The sequence below is a fragment of the Coenobita brevimanus genome, chromosome 9 (genome assembly GCF_032717465.1).
Source record: "Coenobita brevimanus isolate Jiangsu-jjx chromosome 9, ASM3271746v2, whole genome shotgun sequence".
In the NCBI taxonomy this organism is placed as follows: Eukaryota; Metazoa; Arthropoda; class Malacostraca; order Decapoda; family Coenobitidae; genus Coenobita; species Coenobita brevimanus.
Genome location: NC_136962.1, coordinates 3,847,384 through 3,854,306, shown reverse-complemented (window position 1 = coordinate 3,854,306; position 6,923 = coordinate 3,847,384).

Sequence of the window (6,923 nt, the reverse complement as noted above, 5' to 3'; positions counted from 1 at the left end):
AGGCCCAAATCTTTACCTGTACTCCCCAGAGACTCAACGCCGCATTACCACGGCACAAAACACGGCCCTTACCCGCAGTATTCAGCATTCAGCTCCCAACGACACCGACAGCCACACCAAGCAAGATGAGAGTGAAGCGGGCCGTATGGGCAGCTACCCTTGGCTGGAACCACAGACTCTGCGGCCACACCACCTGCTAAACCTCCTCCAGTCTACCACAACCACCTCCACACTCTTCCTCACGTACGACCAAACACAAGAAGAGAACTCCTACACTGTCCCCTGGTGAACTATGCTGCAACACCTCCAACCCGTCTAAATGACCTCCAACACACAAGCGTTCCACCTCCAGCCACGGGAACGTGACCTTTTACGGGGGGAGAGAGGTAAAGTGCGTTGCTTGAAAAACAGTGCCCTCGGAGAATACCATAGTACCCCCGACGACAGGGCAAGCCAAGAACAGCGTAGTGTGCCCACAGATACGCCGACACCCCCACACGGACCCCACTGGGTGGCCGCCACCAGCCACCACCACTCCGGCCAACAGCAACACTTGTCAGCCCGGGCCGTGCGCCCCTGTGACATACAGCCACCACGCCGCCGCCACCGTAGAAAAAGGACACTACCTTCGCGTAGTGGAATTCCTGAGCAGGCTAGGGGGGGAGTTAGAAACTATACTCCAGACGGCACCCCTCTGGTAGAGATGATCTATGGTTGCTCCCAAAGTGTTCTGGTAGAGACGATCTATGGTTGATCCCAAGTGGTTCAGGTAGAGACGATCTATGGTCGCTCCCAAGGTGTTCCGTCGCTCCCAAGGTGTTGAGGTAGAGACGATCTATGGTCGCTCCTAAGGTGTTCCGGTAGAGACAATCTATGGTCGCTCCCAAGGTGTTCTGCCACAGATGATCTATGGTCGCTCCCAAGGTGTTCCGGTAGAGACGATCTATGGTCACTCCCAAGGTGTTCCAGTACAGACGATCTATGGTCACTAATATCCTTGTGAGATGATCTATGGTCGCTCCGAGAGTGTCGTGGTAGAGACGACCCATTGTCGCTCCCTCCCTCGTGAGACGATCTGCGGTCGCTCCGAGGACGTGCAGAGTAGAGAGACGTCCCCATGGTAGGAGACTGGAGCTCAGGCTTCCTGTCCCAGAGTGACCCAGACAGGCCTCCCAGCCTTCCCTGGTCTCTCTACCCTATGCCTGGCTCTAGAGCAGGCGCTTCTGACGAACCCCAGTGGAAGTGGGTGCCGCAGCTCTCCCCTATCAGCGCCCCTAGACGCTGGAGACTGCAGTCCACAGTCTATCTCGGCTCTCCCCAGGACACCCAGGCGTGATCTCTGTAGCCTCCACGACAACGGGACATATCACAGACGTTCCTGGAGCTATTCGGCTCCAGTCCCGAGGGATACATGCCGGAGCCAAGTCCAGTAGCCACGGGAAGTCCAGGACGCTAGGAACGCCCTTACGAGCTATCCCGTGCCCTCTCGGCATGCCTTGCATTGATGGTGCCCCTATCCCAGCATGATCACCGATGACATGTTCCTGCCTATCCCCCTGATGACTTCGTGTGATATTGTAGCACGAGTGATTTAGGTTAAGTGTGATTTCCCCTAATGTAAGTATTGTGCAGTGAATTCATATAGTGAATATCGGGGTAAATCAGATCACAGTGAGATTTTAAAGGACGAGAGTGTGGAACAAGATCTGATTGACTATACGTGAGAGTGACATCTCTGTTATATAATCAATAAGCCTGTGCCTATAAAGAAATACCCCCATTACTGTGAAGGAATATCGTGAAAGTAAGTATTAATAGTACTCTCTCCTTCCCCCACGCTACCCATAAATCTCGTTTACCACCCGCTCTCACTCCCATATCTCAAGTAAGTGGAATCAAGGGTAAAATCAATTACCAAAATATTTTGGCTAGTGGAAACCATATAAATTTCACGGCTAATATCTGCCGCCTTCCAGTATTACCATAACTTTCCCCTAGCCGTCACAAGTCACTCCCCGCACCTCCCCTATCTCCTCCTAATGAGTCTCAACCCCCTCCCCGCGCCTACGCGCGCGCGCGTATATTTACTGCACTCCTGATACACTAGGATTGTTTGTGTTGTCGTTAGTATCAGAGAAGCAAGTATCCTGCAAGATACACATATCCTAGATAAGGTTTTATATTGCTACATATTGTGCTGTAATATCTCCTGATTTGTCCTGTGTCTGACTGTGGTAATATCCGAGTAAAGGTTGGTGCCTAGAGTTTTTGTGTCCTGCCTCTCTTTATTGCACTAGCTCCGTCCTCGAAAGAGGACCCCGCTCCACGTTAGGTGAAATAGGAACGAGAAGTCGAGCCTAATTTCACCTAGCATTACACTGGTGGCCAGCGGTGGTTCTAGACCCGGGCGTAAGAGAGAGGTAATCAGGAAATATTTGGCAAAATGGCAACTAAACCGCACGTTCAGTTACCCAAGTTTGAACCCGACCAATATGATATACACACATATCTGGCAATAATTAAACCCTTCCTGGGTATTGGCCTTGAAAATGATCAACAAAAAATTGCAGTCACACTACCACTGTCGGTTAAAAAGACGGCGAACATAGCGCCGAAAATCGTCCCAGAACTTACCTGGCAGAACTTTACAAAGTTCACTGTACAAGCCATCACCCCATCATTGGGGAAAGTAGTGGCTCGATCCAAATTGGATAGCTTTTTATTCGACGGGGATTAAATAATACCCTGATACAGGCAAGACGCTTGGTTACTGCTGCCTACCTGGAGGCAGATGATGAAACCCTGGATCAGCATACATTTAATACTCAGCTTAGAGTACTCCGAAGTGTTGTAAGACCACACTTCACTATCCATGATCCAACGGGAGACATGGACAGAGATATCAGTTTAATGAGGCGCCTTGTAGCCGTCCGTGCCACCCCTCAACGCATCGGCGAAATAAATCAATTCCCCGTTGACCTCATCACCGTCAACCCGTGGGAATTTTCTCCGTGCTACCACGGATGGCCGATCCACGACATCCGTGAGCAGCTAGAAGCTGCCCAGTGCAGCCAAATGACACGAGGGCGCTTACAAACCTCCCCACCATACGCAAATTCCCCTAAGCCTCAGGGGAAGAAAATAGCAAAAGGGAAGCACAGAAAGCGCCCCTCCACTGCCCCTGCAACTCACCATAATGACAGGGGCCACCTTACATCTCCCCCAGTCTACGACAGGGGAGAACGTTATCTTTCCTTTTCCTCCCCTCTCACTATCTCTTCTGTTCTAACTTCCCCTATTCCTGCCCCTACTTCTAACCTTCCCACCCCACACACCACTATACCCCCTCAACACAAAACCTGCCTCCCTCTTCACAGGCCTCCTAGGACCCTCTCCTCATCTTCCCCTAACCTACTTCCTAAAACCACCTCCCCTACCACCTCAGCCTCCACCGCCTCTGCCAGCCCCCGCACCTCACCTGACATCTCACCCGCCACGCCTCGATCACCCTCACTCCTTCCCTCCGCTGCCTCACTTTTTCCACCCAAGCCCACATGCCCCGCCCACCCCGCCACCCCCGCAGGACAACCACCTACCACCGCCCTCTCCCCTCCACACCTACACACGCCCACTCCGACAATCTCACCTTCTCCCGCACCCCCAACGCGCGCGACAGCCAGTGCTAACCGACCCCGCCCACCCCGCACGCCTACTTCCCCACCCACACCCACGTTCAGAGCCACCAACATCACCCCCTCCGGCTGACTCTCATTCCCACCCACCCGATACACACACACCCCTACACCGCCCACCTCTCCACTACTTCACACCATCAAGCTGCATCAGGACTAAATCTCCTCTACCTGTACTCCCCAGAGACTCAACGCCGCATTACCACGGCACAAAACACGGCCCTTACCCGCAGTATCCAGCATTCAGCTCCCAACCACACCGTCAGCCACACCAAGCAAGATGAGAGTGAAGTGGGCCGTATGGGCAGCTACCCTTGGCAGGAACCACAGACTCTGTGGGCCATACCACCTGCTAAACCTCCTCCAGTCTACCAGTGCCACCTCCACACTCTTCCTCACCTACGACCCAGCACAAGAAGAGAACTCCTACACTGTCGCCTGGCAACTACGCTGCAACACCTCCAACCCTTCTACATGACCTCCAACACACAAGCGTTCCACCTCCAGCCACGGGGACGTGACTATTTACGGGGGGAGAGTGGTAAAATGCGTGGCTTGAAAAACAGTGCCACCGGAGAATACCATATTACCCCCCACGACAAGGCAAGCCAAGAACAGCATAGTGTGCCCACAGACACGCCGACACCCCCACACGGACCCCACGGGATGGCCGCCACAAGCCACCACCACTCCGGGCAACAGCGACACATGTCAGCCCGGGCCGTGTGCCCTTGTGACATGCAGCCACCACGCCGCCGCCACCGTAGGAGGACACTACCTTCGCGTAGTGGAATTCCTGAGCCGGCTAGGGGTGGAGTTGGAAACTATACTCCAGATGGCGCCCCTCTGGTAAAGATGATCTATGGTCGCTTCCAAAGTGTTCCAGTAGAGACGATCTATGGTCGATCCCAAGGGGTTCAGGTAGAGACGATCTATGGTCGCTCCCAAGGTGTTCCGTCGCTCTCAAGATTTTCAGGTAGAGTCGATCTATGGGCGCTCCGAAGGTGTTCCTGTAGAGACGATCTATGGTCGCTCCCAAGGTGTTCCTGTAGAGACGATGTATGGTCGCTCCCAAGGTGTTCCAGTAGAGACGATCTATGGTCGCTCCCCAGGTGTTCCGGTAGAGACGATCTATGGTCGCTCCCAAGGTGTTCCGGTAGAGACGATCTATGGTCACTCCTATCCTTGTGAGACGATCTATGGTCGCTCTGAGAGTGTCGTGGTAGAGACGACCCATTGTCGCTCCCTCCCTCGTGAGACTATCTACTTTTGCTCCGAGGACGTGCAGAGTAGAAAGACGTCCCCACGGTAGGAGACTGGATCTCAGGCTTCCTGTCCCAGAGTGACCCAGACATCCTCCCAGCCTCCCTTGGTCTCTCTACCCTACGCCTGGCTCTAGAGCAGGTGCACCTTACGGACCCCAGTGGAAGTCGCTGCCGCAGCTCTCCCCTGACGGCGCCCCTAGACGCTGGAGACTGCAGTCCACAGTCTCTCTCGGCTCTCCCCAGGACACCCAGGCGTGATCTCTCTAGCCTGCACGACACCGGGACATATCACAGAGGTTCCTGGAGCTATTCGGCTCCAGTCCCTAAGGCCACATGCCGGAGCCAAGTCCAGAAACCACGGGAAGTCCAGGACGCGTGAGGACGCCCTTACGAGCTATCCCGTGCCCTCTCGGCATGCCTCGCATTGACGGTGCCCCTAGCCCAGCATGATCACCAATGACATGTTCCTGCCTATCCCCCTGATGAATACATGTGATATTGTAGCACGAGTGATTTAGGTTAAGTGTGATTTCCCCTAATGTAAGTATTGTGCAGTGATTTCATATAGTGAATATCGGGGTAAATCAGATCACAGTGAGAATTTAAAGGACGAGAGTGTGGAACAAGATCTGATTGACTATACGTGTGAGTGACATCTCTGTTATATAATTAATAAGCCTGTGCCTATAAAGACATACCCCCATTACTGTGAAGGAATATCGTGAAAGGAATTATTAACCCGCGGCGTCCCAGGGACGTACTTCCACGTCCTCACGTTTTGTCACAGCTAATCCCTAGGACGTACTTCAACGTCCTGCAATTGCAAGGTTCATAATTTTCACAATTTTCAAAATTCGCGCGCGATTTTCGTTTCGCCCGGGTACCCAAGCCTCCCCTACCTGCCGCCAGGCGGGCAGCGTCCTAGACCCCGCGTGACCCGTGCTCGCCCTTGTCTCGGTCACTCACCTGCTAGCAGTGACCCAGGTCAGACATGGCGCGGAAAGGTCTCTCAGACGAGGAAATCGAATCCGTCCTGGAAGCCTTCACTGGAGACAGTGATTCTCCACTCGATGATGATGTGGTGGATCGCGATTACGTCCAGCCGGAGGAAGAAATAAGTAGCAGTGATGAGGAGGTCCCTTCGCCCCGAAAAACGCGGTATGTGACATACCATAAGGCAAGGGAAGGCCAGCCTGCTCCCCAACCACGTGCAAAGCTTTCTCTCCATCCTGAATCTGATAAGGACGAGGATGAGGACGATGAGGATGACGGACGCCTAGGACGTGATATCGCCGCGTGGTTGGGAAAAGAGAAAATATCACCACGAGGATCAGAAGGTGGGGCGAGACGACATATAAGGTATGGTGAAAGTACTTTGTCTGGGGAAGTGGCAAGTGGTGTGGTGGGATTGCTGGGAGAAAGGGAAAGTGTTGTGGCGGCAGCGCGGGGTGAAAGAGAGAGTGGTGTGGGGGTAGTGCGGGGTGAAGGGGCAAGTGGTGTGAGGGAGGCAGCACGAGCACGTGGTGCTCGTAGGCCTAGGGGAGAGGAGGTTGAGTCACTCCCCAGCACTTCTTTCGCCCCTGAATATTCCCAAACTTCCTCCCCACAGCCCCAGGATGTGGGGAAAGGAAAGAAAGGGAAGGGAAAGGGTAAAGGAAAAGGGAGAGGGAAGAGAAGTGCGAGTGATGAGAGGCGCCGCTCTCCACCTCCCCAACCTCCCCCACCACCCTCACCTCCCCACCCTGACGAAGGGGACGATGGTGACGTGGTTAGTGTAAGTGGAAAGAATTGTTATCAAAACTACACCCACTGTGTAAATCTGGTCAGTAAATATGTGATAGCAAGGAAATAAAGTGGAAACGGGTGTAATGTTAGCATGAATAAAACGTATAAGTTAAGAACATAAGAACATAAGAAGAGAGGATAACTGCAGTAGGCCGGTTGGCCCATGCTAGGCAGCTCCTAG